This window comes from Aphelocoma coerulescens, chromosome 2, assembly GCF_041296385.1.
Source record: "Aphelocoma coerulescens isolate FSJ_1873_10779 chromosome 2, UR_Acoe_1.0, whole genome shotgun sequence".
Classification (NCBI taxonomy): domain Eukaryota; kingdom Metazoa; phylum Chordata; class Aves; order Passeriformes; family Corvidae; genus Aphelocoma; species Aphelocoma coerulescens.
Window position 1 is genome coordinate 77,986,571 of NC_091015.1, and position 25,002 is coordinate 78,011,572.

Below are 25,002 nucleotides of genomic sequence, written 5' to 3' on the forward strand. Positions count from 1 at the left end.
ACATTCAATCCCAGTGCCACCAGGAGTTACCTCTCTGGTTGTTGGTTATGGGTGATCCAGGCTACCCTTTGAAGCACCTGCCCCTGCGTTTAATGGGGATTGGCTCCAGCAATACTGGTGTCACTTCCATGTATGCCCTCCGAGAGGGGACCCAAGCTGCCCAATCACTCCCCATCCTGAGGAGAGGCCCACAAGATGCACTTCCCAAAAGAGAGGAGGCACGTACTTTGAGAAACTTGCAAGCATCCAACCAATGAGAAACTGTGTTGGGCTGCTTGCAGCAGGATGTGCCCAGCTTGGCCTGTTTGCTCGCCGCTAGAAGACGAGAGGATGTAATCAATGGTGAGGGAATGTCTACATCCACGGGTTTGGAGAGGCACACATACGAAGCAACGATTCTCGATTTAGAACTCATTACATCCTCACTCAGGGGTGCAACGACCAGCTGAAACCCACACCCCCTTCCGTGCTGTCACACCGGGCACCATTTGACACTTTATTGTGCCATAAATTGAGTCTCTCCTGATGGGAGAGAATTTGCTGAAAGTCCTTGCAAGGAGTTTAAAAGATAAAGTGAGACGTCTTCTGTAGTTTCAATGCTTCTAGATAGTTGTTTATTAAGTCTTATCAGAGGAACTGAGCCACTAGCATGACCCAGGTACAGCATGGAAGGAGGAAAAGTAGGAGTGAGAGCGAGAAAGCCTGATTATCAAGATTTACACAGCCTTTTAAAGACATTTTAACCAATAGCTACTAAAAACGTACATTATTTTCACTTTCTTACCAACTATTCAGTAACACGACTAGGAACTGCAGAATTTTCTATCCAATCAATCCAAATTACTTTTACTGCAGAATATGGAGTGGTAGAAGAAGGAGAAGAAGGTCTAGAGAACAACAACAATCCTCCATTTTGATATTTCTTACTCTTATCTATTTACTATAAAAAGAAGCCTAAAACCTCTAAATTTTTCACCCTATGACAATCTTACACAGTAGTCTATCACCTAATTCACACCACTGTATTTTCTAGTTGTTGTTTAACTGTTGGTAATTTTTTCCAAGGTTTAAAGCTATACCAGTGGTGTCCAGGGGGGTAAAAACCCTTAAAAACAGGCAGAGAAATATTCTCGGCACTCTGGGTTCCTACATCAGGGATGAGCTGACCTGCAGGAGAGGTGCAGCGAGGTGGCTTTTCCCCAGGCCCATGACAAAGAATGATAAAGAAGAAGCAGGAAGAGCAAGGGGAAGGACACAACCAGGATAAGCAACAGAACTCCATCAGCATGCCAGAAAGCTAAAATTACACCAGAAGCAGCAAAGGAATCGTTGATGTTTCCTGCCAGCTTTTGCCCACATCGAGATGCGACGTGGTCTCTCCAAGTGCACAGGAGAGAGCCTGGAGCTGTCCCACACAACATGGGCTCATAATGAGCCCAAACATCACTTTTTGTTATTCCTTTCTGACCTCAAGTCAGCTACAGTGGCCCAGTTTCCACTCATCATCACAAAATGTGCAGCTTAAAAGTGATATAACCAAACTCTAGTCCTTTAAATCAGTATTTTCCCACACTCCTCTTCTAAAAAGTCAAACACAAGCCACACGAGGAAGAAAAGCCCACCAAAACATCTACCACAGAGCATGACAAGTAGCAGCAGGTATGATGCTTGACTCCAATTGCCCTTTCCCAGTTTATAACTTGCCCGATATATTCACAATAGTATTTTCCTGTTTTTTTAAACTTTCTTCCTTTATCCCTGTCCTTGCCCAAATACGCCACACAATCATAGAAGCTGACTAAACTGATTACAGGGGAAACATTCAGACTGATTTCGTTATCAGGCTTGGCAGAATAAACAACCTGGAACACACAAACAAGGAAATCTTTTTTTAATCCTTCAGATTAAGCAATTCTGCTTATTCTGTTATAAGAAAGGCAGGTTTCTGTTATAAGAAAGAAATGCTGTTAAGCTGATGCTGTCCTCCTCCACTGTGATCAGTTCAGAAGCAGCCCAACAACATCAGAGGATGGAAAAAAGCCTACATTAACCTTGTATGAAGCAAGTATAAAAGTTTAATGAGTTGGAAAGTCTTTCTGGCTATGTATCTTCCCATGATACAATGGAGGGTGGATTTTTTTTTTCTTTGTGGGAGTGGTGAGATATTTAAGTTCTATATACTCATTGTCACCCCATCAAGCTAATAATCAACTGTTTTCATTCAGCAAGACAGCTTAAAAATATAAAATGCCAACAGTCCTTCTCTGGGGGCTTTTTGCCCCCTGGAAACTCTTCATTTTTAACAAAGAAGTCAAGTTTTAGAACAGTAAAATTTGGAAAGGCAAGATTCAAGCTGCTGGTTCCCAGGATTACCCAGTCTGGATTGCTAACATGTTACAATGCATCATATGAGCTTGTATTCAAAATACAGACAGCATACACCAAAAGGCAAGGCAACAGCAAAAAGCAGAAATAATTTCTCAAGCTGCTTTCCCGTTATTATTTTTTCCACATGAATACATTCAGGTCAGACTGACCGGTGATGTGAAATCCAAAGCTAATTTCCATCTGAAGATGGACATAAGAATGCCCCAACTGTGCAAAGCACTTGCAGGGAAAATGAGGCAGCTCACAGCTGGCGCAGGTTGGGAGGTAGAAGCCCTGAGTGGTGTTGGGCTCCCATAACTATTTCCCAGAGTGCTGGCTGGAATGTCAGGACCAAGCCAGGCAAAACCAGTGCTTGTATGGTCATGGCATGAACTATAGCCTATAAAATTCATCTTCATGGTCAGAGTGTATTATCCTAAACATTACTATGTTTTTGCTGGAGTAAGTCCTTGGAGGCTACAAATCCAGGCCTGCACATATCAGGGCGAGTTGGCAAAGGAGATGCCATAAAGAGATTTTAGCCCATCATGAGCCAGAGGGACTGCCCACTCCACCATTCAGGTCTGCTCCCATCCTGGCTGGTGGCTGCTCCTTTGTTTGCAATGCAAAGGAAGGTGTGAGCTCTGGAAATTGGACTCACCCCCGAGTTTTCACGAGAGCCCATTTCTGAGCAGACTAGCAGAGCATACAGAAACAGTTAACAGAGAAGCCTGCCAGTAGCTCTTTACATTCCCCTTAACAAATGTTTTTAAATACTATACAAACACAGCACTATTGTTGAGCAGTTAAAAAGGCAAGAATGGCAAAATTAGGGTTACTGTGGTTTTGAATTTTGTGTATTCTAATTCTAACCCAGTGTTGCAATAGCCAATTTCAGCACAAAATGTCCTTGGTTTAAAAATAGCATGCTGCTTACAATACTTGTTACTTTAAAAACACTGCACAGAAAAAAAAATTAATTGAGAAATTAACACATCTACTTTGGTAACTATACCATCCTACTTCCATCTGACTGTGTTGCACACACCTTGGACCAAAGGAAACATAAGCCTAATGACAGTCATGGAAACAAACTCTCCTTCTGCACGGGAATTTTAAGCATTTCTTTTTGGATCTAAGTAAACCAGTATGCAGAAATAAGAGGTCAACAGCCTTTCCTGAGGAAACACAATTTTCACTTAGAACAGCAGCACCAAGTATCATGATATCTGGTGATTTTCTCCAGTTCTCAGCTGCTGAGAAAGTGTTAGGTCAGGTGCTCAGGTGAGAATTAAAATACTGGCTTAAGAAAGTCTCTAGTTCAAACTCTAGGTAATAAAGCCAAAAATACTAACCTAGAGCTCCAGAAGTAATTTTTAAAAATAAATTTCCTATATAAATAATTATGATTTCCATGACAATGTGGCTCCTTGGAGGGCACAGAGAAGGAGTGGGTTGCAAATTAATAAGATAGGACTATTTAGGGCAGGCCATTCTGCATCTGTCCTGACCCCAAAGAAGCTGAAACTACTGAAGACTCTTTTGCACATCAAGATCTTTAATGGTGACTTGGTTTTGCAGGGCCACAGCTACCATGCCCCAGAAAAAGCACCCAGGATTCATAGCCTGCTTATGCAAAGTGGGTTTTGCATAAGTGTTCACGAACTCAGCTTGAGTACAAATGTAAGCCATTCCTACTCATTTCTCAGCCTTCACACATGACCCGCTCCCAAATCAAATCAGAAAAAAACCTGAAAACTGGAATTCCTAACAGGAGATTCACCACCACATCTACATAATCAGCACAAAGGCAATTCCTCCATATTACATCACCAATTTCTGCTCTAAGTCAACAGCATTTATCACATCTGGAGCAATGAAGCAGTGTATTAGGCCTCAAATGCTTTAAGCATTACCAAAGCTTCAACAGTCCCCTCTAATAAATGGACCATGTAGATATATGACTGATCTACTGCTGTTAACTTACAGTGGCCAGAAGTTCACCAGAATTTCTTCAATACTGGCTGACAATGGCTTGCAGAGAACAAAATTTTTATGTAAGCTGAACTACTCCCTCCTCAATCTTGGAGCACAGTTGCTAGTTGCTCCTTTTGAAGCAAAAGAGAGTCAGAATGTGGGGGTTTGTACACCCAATCTGAGCGACATCCAGCTTCAGAGCAAGACTCGGTCTTCATTTGGGTCTTACTGCTTGCCTTCTGTTTCACAGTGGATCTACGTGGGTGGGGTCTGCAGCACATTTTTACTCTGAAGAGATGCCCACAATATGCCTTGTCTGTATTTTCCAAATCCATCAGGTCAATCTAAAAAGAGATACCAAGTCTCCCAGACAGTCCCACATCACTGACAGATGATCACAACTGCAGAAGCACTGTTAATGATTAAAGCTGACATTTCTTCCTAAAATAAGCAGCATTTCCTAAATACTGTTTAAAAAACTGCAGAGTACAATCCAAAGAGCACCATATACCCGTTTAATGTCTTCAAATAGGAAGGAGAGAAGACTAAAAGGCTTTACAGGTACTTTCTGCTGTCAAACAAGGAAACTGAAGTTACGTTGCTCTAGGTGGACCTGCAGGTTCAAGATGAGGCCAGCAGCAAAAACAGATGGCTCCTGGAAGTAGTGAGGATGCATCACAAAAGGATCACTGCTGCCTGTTTTTCACACACATATACAGTTTGTGCCACTGTCAGTTGGTTACCAAGCTAAAGAGATAAGTGGTCTATCCCACTGCAGCAACATCCTAAATCCCCGACTGCTTACAGACAGGGCTGACCACTTTCTCTTTACTGTAAAGACCCAAAAGAAAACAAGACCTTCACATTTTCAAAACTATGGTTTATTAACAAGTCATTTCACAGGCAGTGAGAAGGACAATTCTTTAAAAGAGAAGAGACATTAAAATACAAGGTCTGAAAGCAAACCCTTCCCTGCCCAACATGCATGAGAGTGGGGGAGATAATTTTTTCCCACCTTGGTCTCAGGCCAGCAACTTCAACTACCTTCTGTGATCACAGCAACTCTACACAGCCTCCCAGAATCTCCCAAGAAAAGACTGTTTCTTTCTATCACCTCAACCATGGTGAGGGATTAATCACCTACATCAAGTCCATTGCCTATTGCTCCTCCTGCTGCTCTTCTACCAGATGAAGATGCCAGATCCTCCCAAATTCCTACCCCTTCACCCCTTCCTGAAAAGCAGAATGAGCAAAAAGAACTAATCCCAAAAAAAGAACGAGTCACTCTGCTACTCAGACATCTCCCCTAGATTTGCAGTACAATATGCCCAACAAACTGACCAAGGTTTGTTCTCATAGACAAGCACATGTAAAAGTTTGCCGGACCTCTGTGATGAACTTGTCCCACATCCACAGGGATAAAAGGCAGTTTTTAAACATTAAAAAAAGTCAAGATACTTATGAAAAAGCACTGCACCTTTTGCTGATCCCTCTGGGTGCAGATGAGGCGGTGCAGACACAACAACCAGCTGTACAACCATAAATATAATGTAGTTGTAAGTTAATGCCTAGACACCTTTACAATAATAATAAGATTCAAGGCCAACAAACTCCAAAAGGGTGCTTTCTTCAAAACAGCTCCAATATCACATCTGGGCTGACATAATATAAAGTGGATTTATTCCACTAACTTCGGTGGAGTGATGCCAGTTTACATCCGATGAAGACCTGGCTTTATGCTTGATAGCTGTGTGTGCCAGAAAATAATGACTCAGAAAATAACCCATCATTAATCCAATCCCAATGTAATTACGGAGATTAAATTTAAACAATAGCAAATCACTCTCTAAACATAACACCCTACAGAAGATCTTCAAAGGAGGAGGGGTTTTTATTTTTGGATGAAAAATACAACTGAGCTCTTCTTTGTTTCTTTGTGCTGGGAATCAAGCTGGAATCGGCTTGTAAAATCAGATTAAAATAGTTGCACAACAGCTTCCTTTCAGGATTCTTGAACCAAAGGCAGTCTAAAAATCAAAATAATGCTCTAATCAAATACATAATACCCATGGGACACCAGAAAGTACTAAAAAGGCATTTTCACAAAGATGCCTACTGTACAGCCAGTAAAGCTTTTCCACTCTGCAATGGGAAGAGGTGGCAGTGGGGACCAGCCTTGCTCTAGCACATGATGGGAAGAGTTGCAGTAAAACTGAGGAGAAGGCAAAGTGTTCGGGGGGAGATAAGCTGGGAGGCTGACTGCAGGCCATCAGCACCACTGCCAACACTTACATTTGGGTTTTCTGGGCTGTCCCCTTGCAGCAACAGAGATTGCTTTGCAACTGCTTGCACAGCCACCTCCCTCGTTCCTTCCCCACAGCTTCCCAACACAAATGTTAACAAAACTGGTATTTTCTTTCCATATGCTGGCACATACGGCAGGTCCCTGCACTGCAAACAGTGTTGTATCTTAGGAAAACAAAACATCTTTCTGCTTAAGAGATGCCAAATTGCTTTATCAAAGGCACTACTGTTTGCATTTTTGTGGCAGTATTAATGCAGTTCCCACTGAGAAGTTGATAAAGACCCTGACTGCAAAAACACCCCTCTGGAAGAAGTGATCTTAAGCTATTTCTGTATTGCGTTTCCAAATAATTAATGATTAAAATAATATTATGCTTTACAAAAAGCATTTCTATTTCACAGCCAAGCTCCATGCATGCAGAGCCAGCTTGCAGGAGGGGAGAAGGCGATGCTGTCAGCCCATCGGCACGGAGACAGGATCGGAAGTGCTATGCAGCTATGCACGTGGTGGGAAAAGAATTCTCCTACTGCTCCTGCTTGCTTCCTTGGCTTAGCATTGGCTCCTGTGTCCACAGCCACACATTAACTGCCTGCGACACTGAGAGCTGCCCGTGGAAATCTTCTCGCAGCGTTTCCCACCCTCCAGGTTCGCCACAGGCCACGCTGCATTTCCTGCTGGCATGGCCACTGGCACACAGCTCCCTGGAAGCACAGCTGCCTTGGGTGCACTAACTGGGTCTGGAAATATTTTCAGAATTTTTTAAATGGCATACTTATCTTGCACCATCTCTCAAAATTATCTGCCCTTCTGTTGGAATTCAAGGCAGGACAAACCAATTCACCTGTAAGTTTGGGCTAAAGTTCAAAATGCATGTTGTGCAAATTGGGGGAGTTTTTTTAATTTATGGGCATTACCCTCTCTGCTTTTCTTACAGGTGAGGTTTTATGTTTATTGGTATGACTGTGAATCAACCAGCAGCAAGTAGGAAAGCAGACAACAGAAGAATGTTAGAAATTTAAGTTGCACGCTTTCATTTTGTTGAGCACTCATCTCTTGGCATCACAGGCAGGTTTTAGCTTTTCATTTAATATCCCAGCTGAGAAAGGTATCTCCTGAGTACAACGCAATCACTCCCCATAAAAATACTGGCCAGAGTGCTTAAGGTTTTATAAATTTTTGGAAAGGTTTAATCCAGCACTCAAGACTCTGACACACAGAAGAATTCAGCCCCGCACCAGAGGTTGTCACACTGTCCTGGAGCCTACACCACCACTGTAAGGGCACTGCCATTGCTGACATGACTTGTGACTCCAGCAGATACCACGAAATGCTGTTGCCTCATTTATTGTTTAGTGTTTTACACAGGTCTCCAATTTCAAATGACTGAATTACGCAGCATCCAGCCAAAAGACCACCAAAGAGCATGGGCTTTGGGGAACAGGCAGGGCACTCTGTGAGAGAGTATGAAGGACACCAGACTTAGCATGAGCCAGAGAACAGAAGATACGAGAAAGGAGGAAGCACTGCCCCTAAGAAGGGCAGGAAGTGGCCACAGGGATAAAAAGAATAAAATCGTGGTCTGGAGATGCCACAAGTTCCCAACCTTTAACACGACTACAAAGCAAACACTCTTTGTGACAGTCATGGCAAGAAGATGCTACAGCTCTGAAGACTGAGGAGAGCAAATGCATTAAGTGCCTGAAGAAACATGAAGTGTTTTAAAGACTATTATTCCTGGCTATGTATGTTTGTCCATGGAACAGCATGGTTTGTAAGTGAACCTCCCCTCAGTGCATCCATTTACTATGTGCTGGCTTGGCACACTGATCGGAGGAAGGGGGTCCAACACATCACCAGGATGGGAGATTCTCAGCCACTGCTGGGGGTGAATACCATCAGGACAACTCCCTGTACCAACTGGAAAAAACAGAGCCTGGAAGACATTGATCTACACAGAAACACCAGGGCACCTTTGCTAAACCAACTGTTTCTCTTGCCACCCCTCTTATTTATGACTCCTTCCTCCCTGTCCTTCTGTCCCCACGATCCTGACAGGTTCCCTAAAGGTTCAGGCAAGACTCTCTCAGGCCCAGGAAGCTGAGAAAGAGAGTGAAGATGAGCAAAGAGGGGCAGAAGAAGGAAAAGGAAAGTCTCACCACTTCCACAGCCTTCTCCAGCAAAGGCAGAAGGGCCATGAAGCTGCTCACAGTGCAACACTAACACATCTGGGAAGTGCTCAAGAGCGGCAACCATGAAAACTGAAAAAAAGCCCAGAAATCCCAGAATATTTTACAGCCCTTACAGCAATGTGAGGTAAGTGTTTCTCTTTCTGAGGCAATAACATCTTGCAAAGCACTCCCCCCACACTAGCTCTGTGCCATGATTTGCCCCCACCATACACGCAGCCAGAGAGAACCAGAGGGAACCCTTGGCATGCCTTGTTCATAAAAATCAAGTTATCCTGCCCTACCACACCACTGAAATCCCGTTTTTTAATCTGTCTACTGGCCATGCCAGCAGGGTGGAATTTGGGAAGTGACTTTTTTACCTCTGAAATCTCATCTGCTGTCAACCAACATAATGATGCTGTGGAGAGCCAAGCAGCCGTCAGACATTTAAAAATTTGCAGCCGCTGTGGGCGGTTGGAGCAGAGGTCAAAAAATAGTCATTAATAGTTTTACCTAACCTGCAGCCTTTCAGCTGCTCAAAACACAGCTTTAAAAAGAAAAGAAAATGACATCACACAACTTTAACAATCTGCTTAGGAGTAAAGAATTTCACTCTTTAAGAAAAAAAATTAAGAAAAAAAAAAAAAAACTGGTTTTACTAACAGCTTTGGTCTAAGCCTTCCTTTTTCTTTTTTTTTTTTTATATTCCCATATCCCACAGTGACCAGAAGCATACTTGGAATGTCTCTGTCCATCTGATAAAGTCATCAGTGGCTGCAGCCCCGTGCTGGGCCTGCGGGGGACACAGCTCCTATTCCCAGCTGCAGAGCACAGTACCCAGCCCGGGTGAAAGCCAGGGAGATGCAATGCTTTGGGAATGATGGGAGACTCCCAATCAGGGTAGGAAATCCTAAGGAAAAAGTAAGACTTGAGGAAAAGCACCATTAAAAGGACTGTTAAAGGAGGATTTGTGGAATAATCCTTAGTTCCACATAGTTGGCCTGACTTTAATACAGTAGCATAGCTGGGTAGTTCACCTGAAAAACATCCAGCAGGAAAAGGGTCAGACTCTGCCAAGTATTACTTTTTTTTTTTCTCCCCTTTCTCCCCACCCCCCTCACTTTCACCAAATACCCAAAGCAACCCTTGGGCTCTAGGCATTTAAAAATCAAATGTTATCTACAAATATTCTTAAAGCAATAGCACATAAATTGACTCCAAAAAGGTCTCAGGTTAACAAACAGGAAATTAATAAACTTCATTGGTTTAAAAAACAACCCAGTATGTTGGCATTTCTGACTTTCAGTTTATCTTGCCCTTTTTCTGTAAGTTATTAGGTTCCTGGAGACAGAATTTAAAATGAAAAAAAAGAGAGTATGTTAAAACTCTCAGCAGAGCCACTTGCCCACAAATTAATTTTTAGACATTTGGCTTCTATATCTTTACTCCTTGCAATCATGTCCTGGCTGTTTGGCTATCCCAGCATTTCTCTGCCCCACCCAATCCAGCCTTGTCATCACTGATTTTATTTTTCCGCTCTTCTCTCTTAGTAATGCCCTCCCCTCTTGCCTTGACTGGTCACATGCCATCCTTGGAGAAAAACATCAAAACTCTTTCAAATTTTAGTACAGATAAATATATATTGATAAATCAATTGAAATAAATACCTCCAAAAAATTTCCAACTTTCATCTTAAAATATATCTTTTCTCTTTTGTTGTGCCTGAAGTGGTTTTAATGCTGTCAACAACTAAATTGCCCAGACACAGATTTTAGTTTATGACTCAGTTTATGATTTAGTTTGTGACTATTTATTTTATGACTTTAGGCACACTGGTTAAAAAATTGCTTTTTTTTCCCTAAGTCCTTTAAAGTATTTTTTTAAAGTTACAGCAGGATGGTAATGCAATGCATCTGACAGTATTAACAAGATTCCATGGAGACAGCTGCCATACCTACTCAGTTTTTATTCGTGTTTTAAAGGAAAACCATCAACCATAAGAAAGTTTGGATCAGGTTAGCACATCAAAGCACTCTTTTTACAAACATATACACAGTAGGGAGAGCTGAAAAGCACCAGATCTTTTTAATGCAAATTTACCAAATCTTTTTCACCCCTGCACATTAAGCCACCCTAACAAGTGGGACTGTGGCTTCAGCAAGTGAATATTTTTATGGCTATTCTCTCATAGACACAGCAAGACTAAAGCTTTTATAATGTTTGCATGCAGAGAAAAAGGCAATTAATTATATGTCATGTCCTAGTAAAGAACTTCCCCCAGTCTAAACAGGAGAACAGGAACATCAGTGTTGTATAATTGATGTTATTAGCTGCAGCTGCTATCATACTTGGAGGAATCTCCAACTCAGAAACAGCAGTGATGAAGTGCTCCAAGATGAGTAATAATATGCTTGATATTAAGGGGGGGATAAAAAGGATTCTAAAAAATGTGGTCTCTGGTACAGTAACAGTTTTAGAAAATTGCCAGGCAGCAAACACTGAGGGATACCAAAAGAAAAGCACACCACATTTAAAATGTTGTCTCCATAAAACTGATATTGAGGAGGGCAGAAGTGGGTAGAGAGGAAACTCCTTTTATTTACCTAACCTACATGAATGTTAATGCTCACACGTGTGTTGCAACAAAATTGGGGACTTTGAAAGCTCTAATCAGTAGGTGCATGAGCAAATATTTATTCTGATCCATTCCAGCTCTGTGGTTTGTAAATCCCCAAGAAAAAAAAAATTTGCAGAACAAACCAGTCTAGACCACGGAATTTGGCTACTTCATGCTAGTTAGAAAATTACAGGAAATAGGCCAACACAAGGAGGGATTATTTGGTGGACCTTTTTGTTTGTTTTCTGAAGACCTGTGACTACCTGATATATGTGCACTTGTTTGGGTAGCCGAGGAGAATTCTTTCAAGCATTCTTTTAGGCATAATCACTGCAATATTGAATTCCACATGCTTGATGTCTTGGTGAGGTGTTGATGTATATAACCTTCCAGATTCTTTCTGACCCACACTTTTCATCTGAAGACATTATAAAAAAAAAAACAAAACAAAACAAAGCAACCCCAAGCTGAATAATATCGCCTTTGTATTTCAAGATCCTGAAGAGCTTCTAGCAACATTATTTTTCACCCTGGTACTCAAATGCATGGAAAGAATCACTCGATATCTTTCCATCAGAGGAAAATCTGAGCTGGAAAATATTTTAGATAGAAGGTTTATCTTACTGGGGATAGCATCCATTCAAAGTGTTAGAAGGTCTTTCCATCCAGCATTAGAAAACTTTTTCTATGGGATGAAAAGTTTCTGCCTTTACCATGTGGAAAATATCAATAGCTTGAGCAACTCTGCTTTAGGCTGAGCCAGAAAGAGTCTGGGTGAAACAGAACTCTCAGCTTCTACTGTAGGCACTGAGATAAGGCTGGGAACCTAAAAAAATCCTTGCAAAGACAAAATATTTTCTAATAAGTATTTCCATTAGAAATGCTTTACTCATAATTATGCTCTTAATATTTCGTATTCTGAAATATATATTTTTTTTCTACTAGGAAGAAGAAAAAAAAGCCACAATAAGATTTTTTTTCCGCGGGAGAAATGCTTATATCCAAAGACAAGATTTTATTCTATATACAAAAAAAGCTGATAACAACAGCAAAAATGATACAAACCTTTTTGAGTACCTATTTTAGTCTCAAATGTCTAGCTCAATGTTATGAAAAGTTTCTCTCCTCTGCCACTGCCTTTCTGCTGTTTCTTCAGCAGAGCAGCAGCTGGGATGGCTCCCTTGCATCCAGTGCATTGGTTGTCATAGGACCTACCTGAGTTGTATCTCATCCAAAATGGCACTGGGCATGGGCAGTGGTCTGATAACAGACAGCTTGACTGACCTGAGATTAGGTTATTACACTCTGTGATTTGCTACACTCATATGTTTGATTTGGCTCAGTGTATCACAGACCAGTCCTGTTTGGGTACCATGGGATTACCAAGGGCAAACACCAAGGGCTTTAGTCAGGTATCTGAAGCAGTAGGACTATTCAGTTTTTAAAAAAGGAGTCAACTGTACTCTGCACACAGAAGAAAGTGTGATTGAAAGGCTCTGAAGAGACAGTCAAATGTGAATTACGCTTTCAGAATGGATGGAAGGGAGAAAAGACAAATATGAGCTAGTCTATCCATAAATAAATACAAGTTTAGCTGGATTTGCTAAGGTTTTTAGTTTTGGTTACATTGCTAACAGTCAAATGGGCACTGATAAACTTCCCCAACTGATACATATATAAGTGTGGAATCAAATATACACCGATTCACTTTGAATAAAAAACAGTTTGGGTATTTTAAAATAAAATTTATCAGTGGATGTCTCAGTGTGAGCAACTTTACCAGCATTACAGCAGGACCCCAGGAGTCCTATAGAAACAGAAGCAAAGCAGGGAAAGGGATGCAATACTAAAAACTGAGAAACATGAATGCAATAGTTCAATGACTTAACACTTACAACCTCCTGTTAGATACAAATAGCCAATGCTCAAGTTAACATTCTGTGCTCCATATTCATGATATCCTACATGCAGAACAACAGAAGAGGCTAAAGACGCATTTCTGTATGGCTCGGGTAAGGCTGTGAGGCATATTTTCACTATATTCTTCTTCAAAGGCTTGTATTTCTTCTACATGCAGCTTTAATGTTTCATTTTCTGACATGGAATACTTTCCTTCTTAAAACCAAAAGTTTCTGAAAGGCTGTACACTCTTAACCAACAGGGGCTGAATCAAAAGTCTTTTGGACAGATATGTTATATTCAGAGTACAGCAAATATTCCTTCTAGCCCTACCTTTCATTCCTTGTCCAAGAAGATACAGCTTACAGATTCAGATATCACAAGTTCATGCATTAAGCAACAGCAGGAAACTGCCCCTCACAACCCCTTTCCAATGCAGCCACTTTTGCTAGGAAAGTTATGGTCTTGCTTGAATTCCACATAAGTAGAAAACAGGGCTTCAACAGGGAACATTACTGAATGACAAGCAAACATTTCTCATTTATGTTCCAATTTGAAATACTTTACAAACTTTATGGATACCATCACAGCTTAGATGCCTTATAAGGAAGCATTAAAAGATGAATGTCACAGGAACACACCTAGTGGTCTTGGGATCCTGGGGTTATCATAGGGCTAGAAATGGAGCTTCCATTTCCAAAACCTCAACACTTCCAAATGAATGTTCTTTAATGTCACACTGGAACGAAAACATCCCAAAGTGAACCAAAACCACAGAAATCATGTTTTGTTGAAGCAAAAGGTTTCGTGCTAACAGTACATAAAAACTCCAGTTTGTAAGAAAACAGAATCACTAGATGAAAATATATAAATGGCCTAATTTTACCTCAGTAGAGGGCAGAGCAAGCTAAGAGAAAGAAGTCAGGGAAACCAGACCTGGTTTCATCAAAGGTTGCTGCTTTATCAGGTAGAATCCAAAAGTACACTTAAGCCATTCCTGGTACTTCACAAAGAATTCAGCTGAGCTGAAATAATTATTAGAAACACAGAAGGTCTTGCCCCTTCTGGTTTGGGCAAGAAGGCTCAACCAAAACCACACCTGACACCCTGAGTTATTTGAAGCACTGCAATCAAAAATGCCTCAATTAAAAGCTCTGTAGGACAAGTTATTTAAGTGATGGAATAGCCACACCTTTCACAAAACTACAATGCGTAGGTAAAGACTCTCATGAAAACCCCTTTCCATTCTAAAGCTGTTTTTAAGCATCTTGTGAAAACCCATTTCCACAAAAAAACCTCTCTCCAAGTTATTTTACCAACTGCACTTTGGGTTTTTTTGGTTTTTTTCCCCACTAAAGACCTTGGAAAGACCCTGGAAAACCAGAATGTAAATTATTTTGCAGCTTCCCTCACAATGCTCTTCTCTCTACAAGATGAAATATTTTGCTGGCATCCATAGCAAATCTCTATTTTTAATACCAGTAGCATGATGGAGAAGCAAGGCAACTGAATGTTGGAAAATATTCTACTCGATTTTCCTCATTTCCCAATAAAATTGGCTGAACTTTATTTGGCTGTTCACCTCCACCAACTCAAGACTAACATCTGCTTTTTGGTCTACGTAGGTAATAGAAAGTTTCCATATATTTAAAGTTCATTTTGCATTCCTATAGATAGCAGAAAACTGTAACAAAAGTTTGCATTTGCAGAAAATAGCATTCACATCACAAGGTACAGGAGCAGACATTCAGAAAGACTAGAAAATACATGATCAAATACTGCATAATCTACTTAACTCAAAAGCTATTTTAACTCCTAAAAATCTACTCTCCACTGCTTGTTTAGTACACATGGAGGCACTTGCTAAACTTTTATCCAGGTTACAAATGCAGTGTAAAAAATGTGTTTTCAGGCCATTTCCTAATTTTTCCTGTAGATTGAACTGTGTTTTATAGCTGGGAATGAACTCTGAAGCAGATGGTATTGCCAAGTACCAGTGTAGGTGCATTAATAAAGGAATTAAACTCTCTCTCGTTTGATCAGCATATGCAACAGCATAATCACAGATGAGCTGCAGCACTTATGTTTCTTTCTCTGCCTACTGGCTGCACCTTTGCCATGACTCATGAAACACTGTGGACATGTGGGTTTTCCACCCTCCAACTGAGTTGCTTCTTTCCAGGTGTGTGATTCCTTGCTCTTGCACACACACTCACTAAACCAGCAGTAGTGGGATGGGGTATAAAAGCTTGCCTTCATTTGGGTGATGAGAGACTGGCAGTAGGTAGGTCTACACAGATACTCAAATTCACTATTTTCTTGTCTGTCAAGTTTGCACCCACATCATAAAGGCCTCAGGTCCTCCATACCACCAGTTATTGCCTAGGGAGGGACATGGCTTTTTATCCAGCCAATATAAACAGTGCTACATTAACTCCAGCAACAGGCACTTGCCTCCATCAGGAAGGGAAACCTCTGTGACACATACACCCCATCCACTTCTCTCAACTCTCAAATAACAGGTTAAGACAATTGTTTGAAAACTAAATTTACATCAGGTTAAATCCTCCCTTCCTTCTGGTTACATGGACCAGAACGTTTGCATACTGCATTGTCAGAGACCACTGGTGAGACACTGGGAGGAGATGAAGTGTGCCTCTCTCTCAAGCACCTGAAAAGTCAGGGAGGGAAATTAGTTACTTGTTCCCCAGTCACCCCCAGCACATTCACCAGGAGAGCAGTGGCAAGGACCTGGCTTTTTCTCACCAAGCACAGAAGTTCATCAGGGGAGTGACAGTTTTGGAAAGGTTTTTTTTTTAGATTTAGCTCTGATTAGTTGGACAAGGGGAAAAGGTTTTTACGATATATAAAAACCCAGTTGGAAAGCACATCAAATAGAATTGATAGAACTGACAAAAGCCTCTGAGTGTGCAAATGTGAATTCTGGCCTCTTTTATGTGAGGTCAAGGCTAATGAGAGGACTGATACTAGAGTCTGTTTACAGAAGTTTGACTGGCCACACCAGTGCTCATGGAAGCTCGGGGTGATTGGGAGGTGTCAGTGTTCTGCCAACTCAGTGCGAGACCCTGGCACGCTGGAGTGCCAGGACATGGGCTGGAAGCACCAGCCCAGATCCCAGGAGGGTAGAGCTTAACTTCTAAATGCAAGTTTTAAGTGAGTTAAAAACATATGATGTGTTGGAGCTGAATGGGGTTAAGTCACTCGTCTAGACTTAGCCAACCACGCTTTGAAATAAAGCCTTTTAAGACTGAGACCATTCAGTGCAGTATTTTCAAAGCTTTGTGCTACTGCACTCAAAATTCTGGGGATGGAATGAAAACAGAGAAGACAAATCCCCTTCCACAGGGCAGCTGAATCTGAGGTTTAGATCTACAAATAGTTTAAATCCCCAGGAAGAACTTGCAAATGCCCAGCATAAACTCCCCATTCTTAGTCTATGGAACCTTTCCCACCCCTGTCCCAGCCCAGATAAAGCCTCAAGTTCACATATAAACCCAACTCGCCAGCTGCAAAAGCTTAGAAGAGATACTCACAATAAACTGCCCCTCATAAAAAATAAGATACAAGTCTCTTGCCATTGGCTTGCTTATGGATTCTGAAAATCCCTACTGGGTGATGAGTGGGATGTGGTCAGTGGTCAGCAATGTCTCCTGCACACACACACTTTCTGTACAGTCCTCCAAGGAGAAGAGAGGTTGTCTGCATTTGATTTCCGAACCGTATTTTCATCCTTTTCTGCCTGCACCCAACCACAAAGAAACAACAACATCCACACCACGCATTCTTTTCCCAGTTTGAGAGCTGCTCTTCCCCTTTTCCTTGGGACAGCTCATCTGCTACAAAGTGCTTCATCTCACAGTAAGATAAGCTGGGATGCAAACACCAGGACCACAAGCTTAATTTTTTGGGGACTGCCAGCCAAATTAGCTCTTGTAGGGACATAGATCTATTTCTGTCTGCAAAGGATTATACACTGAAACCACTTCTGACAGTCCAAGTTAAACTGCAAAAAGGAGGGTGGGGATGGGGTAGGGGGTGAGGCCCTCCCCAATGTATGGATCAAAGACAAGAGTGTATATCCTGTCATTGCTTGAAAGCACTGGAATTTTTGCCAGATTATGTGTGGTTTTCAGATTTAAAAAGAAAAAAAAATAAGACTCTATGCTTTCCTTACAGTCTCCAGATTTCAGAAGTTTAAGGAAGCATCAGAAATAATGAGAAGCAGGTGATGCTGGTTACTGTGGTTCAGCCAATTGTCCAATTTCCCCTGCCTCTCAAAGTAAATAAAAATAGACAACTCCAGTGTTGGTGGTGAGGGGGAAATATCAACATCTTTCTTAGCCTTCTGTTTCCTAAGAACAAATCCTCAATTAAAAAAAATAAAATTCAAAACCAGGATCTCAACTGAGCTATTTGTTCCACTGAGTCCAGAGCAACAGATTGTGACACACTGGCTTAATCTTCAAGACAGTGAAATCCGAAAAAAAAGACTTACAAGATTCACAATCCTGTTTCAGAAACACCCCTCCATTAGGCATTGCTGATCAGAATATTTCCTTTGACATTCAACAACAAAAGCTGTGAGAGGACCTTAAGAGATGATACACCTAGAAGAACAATATTGATCTTAAATTTTGAAACATTTAACTAATTGTGCTTCCTCTTACTAAACCATATGAAAAGTAAGCCACAAAGCAATATACACAAATTTAACTCATCTTCCCACTGTTTTACATAGCCACAAACTCAATGCTGACACAATCTATGCCTTTCTGAAATAAATGTGCCAGTAGTCTAGGTTAAAAAAAAAGTCTGAATGGAGAATGTTACCACCATAGAAAAGTGTTCCTCTTAAGATTTTATACTGTAGAGACTACTGCATTCCTTTAAAATTATGACTAAGGCAAATTGTCCACATGCCACTCCAAAAAAGGCAGTATAATAAGCAGCTTCTTAGCCAGTCTTTTCTGAATTATTTAGACTTAACAAGGAATGATAAACCACCCCGAAAGTGATATTCCTGACAAGATAGAAGAAGACACCAATTTCTTTTAGTTACTCATTTTAGACATCTACCACTACACAGTTACAATCCCAAAAGTCCCCAGAGATACTGCGTGGTACATTGGAAAAGCTCACGGAAGGTTTTTAAGTGTAGGCATTAGGAGGACACTCTGTCTCCTATTTTTTGCCACTAAAATGGCAATAGAAACTGCAATCTTCACCCTTCTGGGTAAGGGCTTTTGGGGGCTTTGGTTTTGTTCGGTTTGGGGTTTTTTTGTTGGGTTTTTGCTGTTTGCTCAGTTTTGTCTGGTTTGGTTTTGTTTGATTGCGGGGGGGGGGGGGGGTTCAGTTTCAGTATATGATAGAAGGAATGCAGAAGGTAAAGTCAGAAATGGAAAACTTCTGGTTGTAAAGCAGCAGCACTTTCTTGCTTGACTTAAGTTGGACACTTGCTCTCCTCTCATAGCCCAAGACTGACATGTTTGTGTAGCGTAATTCATCCTGGCAACCTTTGAGGATGCAGGAGAACAGACTGCCAGGACCACTCTGTGAAGAACAATAGGGTTTGAGAAAAATATGTTCTTCTGGTTTTGTTTCAGCCCTCCACTGCCAGAACTAATAGCACCCTGTATTCCTTGAAACAGTTGAGTATCAAGAAGTCCCAACCACAGACATGCACAGGGTTAATTTTATATTCTCAAGGACTTCAGTTTAAAATGAATCAAACATTAATCGTTTGACATGTTTTGAGCCATAGTGTTGACCTGACCCATTAAAACAGAGCAATCCCTAGGGGTGAAAAGCGTGTAGTCTTTTTAACCTGACACTTCACACTTCAGCAGTAATGAGACTAAAACCCAAATGAAGTCATGTGTCGCTTTGACTGGAGATAAACAGAGCTAGCTCTGCTTCACTTGATGACCTCCCATAGTGTGGGAAGGCTCAGCCTGAAATTTTTCACATACATATCTAAGGCATTGAAACTCTTGCGACATTTTTCATTGTACAGTATTTTATGTTCTCATTTGAACCCTTTGATGCTTCTCCCTGGGATTTTTTTTGCCTTAAATGGTTCTGCAAGTTCCTTTTTGAAACAAAGGCTGCTAAACCCACTGTTGATGCCATGTTTGTTTTCTTTCATCATAATGAAGTCCCAAGTAATTGATTCATAGTCATTCTCCTTACATGAAAACTTCAGCATGACCCTCACTGGGAAAGATCTGGTTTCATTCCAGCATATCTGATGCATCTGCACAATTAAAATGCCATCTATTTTGAACCATTTAAAACAGAGATAAACTGTGAGAAGAAAAGGAACCTGTGTAATGCAAAAAAAACCCCAGCATCAGCATCTCAATGTCTGAACTCTGCAAAGTTATCATAGGGAAATGGTTAAGTCCAGTCTCCTATTCAAGTTAATTACTGCCTAGATAACAATCTCACCTGTGCTGAATGGATCCACAGCCCTTCTCATACCTGTATATCAGTGTATGATTTCATAATTCAAAAAACATGAGGCTTGAACTACACACTGCTAGACATTTACAACGAGCTCGTTTGTGGCGGTCCGGCTCACCCAGGCTAAGTGAGTCAACATCTGACAAAGGCCAGTTTGTTGTAAAGGAAAATATACATTTCTCCCTTCCTGCTTGCAAAGCAGGAAAACAATAGGGCACTAAAAGTCACAGATGGTTTAAGAAACATGAAGTTTTTATAATCATCACAGAAAGAAAAAAATAAAGGCAAGCCCTCAGCGACAGCTTCCACTAACACAACCAACACAGCATCATCCATGCTGGCCTTCACAGAAGTGATGGAGGAAGCAAAACACTGTTGAAGCGATGCTGGTTTCTGTATTTCTGATCAATTAATGGGAAACAACAAAGGTTTTTAAAAAACAATCCTTTTGAATGGTACAAATACGCACATGCAGCATAGTACAGACTGTGTGCAAAAACTGTTTTTGTTTCTTTCAAAAGAAGTGAGCCAAGCAGATACTCTGCTCTTCTCCTGATATAGAGAGGCATTTCAGGATGTTCAGTGGGTGATAACAGGCTCCCCTACCCGAAATATCACATGTCTCCAGGGTTCAGGAAAACAGTATCAATCCTCCCTCCATTACTCCAAAATGTTCTGTTCCTCACGTGACATTAGCTAGGCAGGCTTTCAATTGTCATTCAGACTTTAGACCAGCAAGACAGAGCAAAAAAATGAGGGCAACAACTTTGTTGTGACAGAAACTGCCTTCCAGATGAATGAATGACTCTTCTGCCATTGTTCTGCAAAGAGAAGATGGAGCAGTCAGTTCCCCAACCTGACAGCAAACACGAATGGCTTCCAGGAGTTGAAATGGAAAGCCAGAAGAGGAATGAGCCAAGAACCACAGGTTCAAAGGGCAAGGTCCCTTATGTTTCTTAGGGGAAATTACATGATTTACACAAGGTCAGAAGGGAGCCAAGGTCTGAGCCATGATCCAAATTCAGATGTTTTTGGAAGCCTCATTTTTTGACACAGTTTAGAGTGTTTCATCTTATCAGAAGAGAGCCTGGGAGTCTGCCTTTATGTTCCGAAATTGTTAAGTGCTCAACTAACCACGTGTCCTGCAATTCCTCTTTTTTGCTCCCTTCAGGGCTTTCAGGGACCAGCATTTCCCAGGACCCTCAATCCCAGCTGGCAAAAAACAAAGCAGGAGGGACACCAATCTACCTCACCCTGGGAAAACACAGAGTAACCAAGTATGGGGGCAGTCTGTAGCCCACATCCCATCCCTCAGCTTCCCCCAGCACTAGCCAGGCATTAGCCATAAGCCTCCCAGCTCAGCTCTTCAGGCCAAAAGGGGAAGGCTGCAGGTTGCAACAACAGACACCCACAGCTGCAGCAGCACGGGGGACACCTCAGCATCAGCATCTGGAATCAGCACTGAAAACACAGTGTGGAGGAAGTTCTCCTGCCCTTCTGAAATGCAGTCTCAGCATGTCCAAGTAAAGCCATAGCCATGTGCTGTAGCTCTACAGAACAATGAGGATCCAGTCTTGGGGAGCATAAAAGTCACCCATGCACTCAGGGCTTGTTGCCTTTTTACAACCCTGATGTACTGAACATTGGAAAGATTTCTTTTTTTCCTTGGGACTTTTTTTGTGTGGGAGGAGGAAAGAGTGCTTGTTCTTAGGAAAAAATCTGTAACAGATATGTAAAAGACTCTCAAGCATTTAATAAAGTGGAAAGTTAGTCTTTTTTTGGGAAAAAACTCACAACATTTATAGCCTTCACACATCTATGCCAAAGTTAGACCTCTTCAGAAATAAACTCAGTGTTCATCAGGCAAGGATTAAGAGATCACAGAGAAGAGTGGGACAAAGATTATTCATTACATCTCTTGATTACTATGCAGCTAGTGGAACTCAGTGTTTACCAACAGTATTTTTACAGGTCATGCCTAAGTACAGCAGAAGACACAAGTGTCATTCCCCAGCGTGGGGCCAGGACACAGAAGAGGAGGAGTCACCACAGTTTCTTGTAGCGTTCTCTCCTTCTCAGCCTGCAATAATCTGCAAATGGAGATAACTTTACCCCTGTTTAGTCTGCATTCTGCCCCACCGTGTCACTGGAACAGCTCCCTGGGAGGTGCTCGTAACCATCACGAGGAAGGGGAAGGTACAGCTGATGCCTGAGGAGAGCACCACATGGGGTATGAGGACATACCATGCCAGAAACCCAGAGACAAGACCCAAAATTCTTGTCTCAAAATGCTCTGCATGACACATAAACAGACTAAAAGCCACTTCAGCTCTCAGCTAGATCAAAAGCAAGAAAAACTTTTTGGCACAATAAAAGAGAAAGCAAGCAAGGCTTTATCATATGATTCCAATCACAGACAAGAGGCCTTTCAGCCCTCCAGAGATTAGCCTGAATGAGCAGCATAGGTTTGGGGCAGAATAACTCCCCATTTCTTAGGAAGTTAATCTGTCTAATTTTGGAGGGGGTTGGTGAGGGGGCTCTCCTCCTCAGGAGATAAGCTGCTTTTATAGACTTGGCAATTCTTACAGCTGCCAGGGGCATTAACAAGGCTCATACACACAGCGTGATCCTCTCTGCTTTCAGTAAGAGCAAAGCTAGAGCTGCTGGCAGCCTGCTTTACAGCCATCGGGTCACACCACTGACAAACAGGTTCCCAAGCATTACCAGATTGTTTGTGTTAGTTTATAGGAGACTTCCATTTGTGGTTTAGTTGTTTTGGGTTTTTTTTTAATAGGAGGCAAGGAAAGTATCAGCATTTCCTTCAAGCATAACTACATTTCTGACATGTTAATTGCTGCTCAGAAAGCCTGCAATTAGCCAAGCCTAACTTCATTGCTCTCCATGTCTATCATCGAAATCATCATTTCAGACCAATTAAAGGAGCCCCTCATCCACCTGATGAATCGTGTCAAGCTCCTTTGACACAAAATCCCTTTTGTGGTGGATGCAATTACTTGAGGGATGATGCTGGCCCTTTCACCAGTTGGAACAAGGCTCTTTCTTCAATAAAATTTTACTGAAAGAGAAGGTCTGCTTCCTGCCCTTGACGGAAAGAATACAAAACTACTTTGAGACCATCTTTGAATGCCATTTATCCCACTTGCTGACTGTGAGCAGCTACACTTTATGACCACAATCCCTCAGTTTGCATGAGCTAATCTGAAAGGCTACTTGCATTCAAAGCTCTCCACATCATTTGTGTCTTCCCATGCTCCTCGTAATCATCTTTCCTTTACTTGTGGTCTAATATTCTGGCCACAGTGTCATGATAGGATCTCTGAACCATGGAGGTTGGAGACAGCAGCAACACAGAGGTCTCTGAACACATCCCACTACCTTCCCATGCCTCCTCTGAACAAGAACGACACCTCCTAACATAACTCCATGCTGCTTCCGTGTTGTTTCCATCACCATTTTCATTCCCCATGTGCGTGACAGAGTGCTCCCAGGATGACCACTAGACACCAGAGTGACCCTGACAGCAATATCCATTTGTATCAGAGGATTAAGTACACAGTCCAATCACAGCATCTGCCCTTACTCATTTTGGATACTCACTGTAATTAGGATTTCAGCAAAATTTGTCCATGATCTCTCTTTAGATGCCTGAAGTAAATTAGGCCCCTCTAAATACTTTTGCCTCCTTGAAACTCTCATCAGTATCTCTTGATCCAGATTAAGATAATCCTTGAAGCTAGGTAGGGGGTTTCAGAAGCCACTGTCAAAATACAAGGGATTATTTTCAGCAACACATCATTTCATAAACTTAGTTGCAGTATCTGCCATGGAGAAAGTAAGTCTCCTGAACAATGAACCTCCATAAATTCTGTTTGCACATTAGAAACCACTCCAGGGAGGTGACTATCTTTGTGTTATGCCTTCATTACTGCTGTTGGTATACAGAGAAACTGAGGAAGGGTAGTGTGGTACAAAGTTCTAATATTTATTTTGTCTCTTTCAAAACACATGTAGTGTTCTACTCTGAATTGCCTGAACAACAGTAGCATAGCAATAGCATAGCAATAAAGTTAGATTCTGACCTTTTCAGCCATTTCTTAAACTATCAGTGAGTATATTAGAAAAATAAATATGCATGCAACATGTGACTGGGAAAAATCCATTTGAACCTTGTCTCACAGTAGATCAGAGCATCAAAGCCCAAATTCTGTCCCCCTTTACCACAGGGGTAGTTGTAACACAGGTGCAGCTGAAGGTGAAATTTACTCCTAAAATGTTGGTGAAGAGGAAACAATTTTCTCTTCATCTCTATTTCCTATCTTTAAGAAGCACTCACACCCAATCAGGCAAAAAACAGTTTCACAGTGCGAATTCTCACAGGTTTCTCTCTAACAAGTTTCAACATCTCAAAAACCAATAACAAAGAGCTCAGCTTCGGTCTAGCAACATAACAATCAAAAATCAAGCTTTTAAATAAAACAAAGCCTTCCACAGCAACTGCAGCCTAGGCTTGAAAAGCAGAAATATCTGGCCATTTTGATATAGGGAAAAGTAAGAAGGATGCCAAAGTAATCAAGGTACACACCTTGCAAGCAGGGGCAGTCTGACCTGTCAGAAAAACTGCTGCTAGAAGAAGAGCCTGCTATGGCTAAGGCAAAGTAAAAATGAGCCCAGTAACTACAGCATCACTCTGGAAACCCACATTTGGCTGCTGGCCCACAATGAGAGTCAGGAACAGACAGAGCATGCCAGGCACAGGTGGAGCAGACCTTCCCACCTGCTCTGGGTGGTACCAAACAGCAGCAAGCTGAAACTTCTCCTCTTCCCTTCACACCACCTTCCTCAGACAAGGGTGCTCAGATCCCCACCCATCATGGGGGTGGCAAAACTCAGCAGAAAAAGAAAAAACAGCAATTTCAAGGGGAAAGACATGAAAAGCCTTTAGCTAAAGAAGGACAAAATAATTATCACTTAACTATGTTTACTGTGAATTCAAGAACTCTTTTTTTTCGTCCTCCTCCAAGGGCTCACAAGCAGAAAGGAGAAAACTTCCCATGGGTTAGTTAAAGGCAGCATGTTTCTGTACAAAATACACGTGTTAGCCTGGGGGTATCCCTGTCCCTGAGCCTCACAGCTGAACCACAGGGAATGCTGTGCTGAGGATAACT

The 25,002-nt window shown here is 41.6% G+C and overlaps 1 protein-coding gene across 1 annotated transcript in view; it reads right to left on the reverse strand.

Annotated features, from left to right (window-relative positions):
• The window catches only part of BMP6 (bone morphogenetic protein 6), an 88,058-nt gene that overhangs the window by 26,517 nt on the left and 36,539 nt on the right, over window positions 1-25,002 (reverse strand). The window lies entirely within an intron of this gene.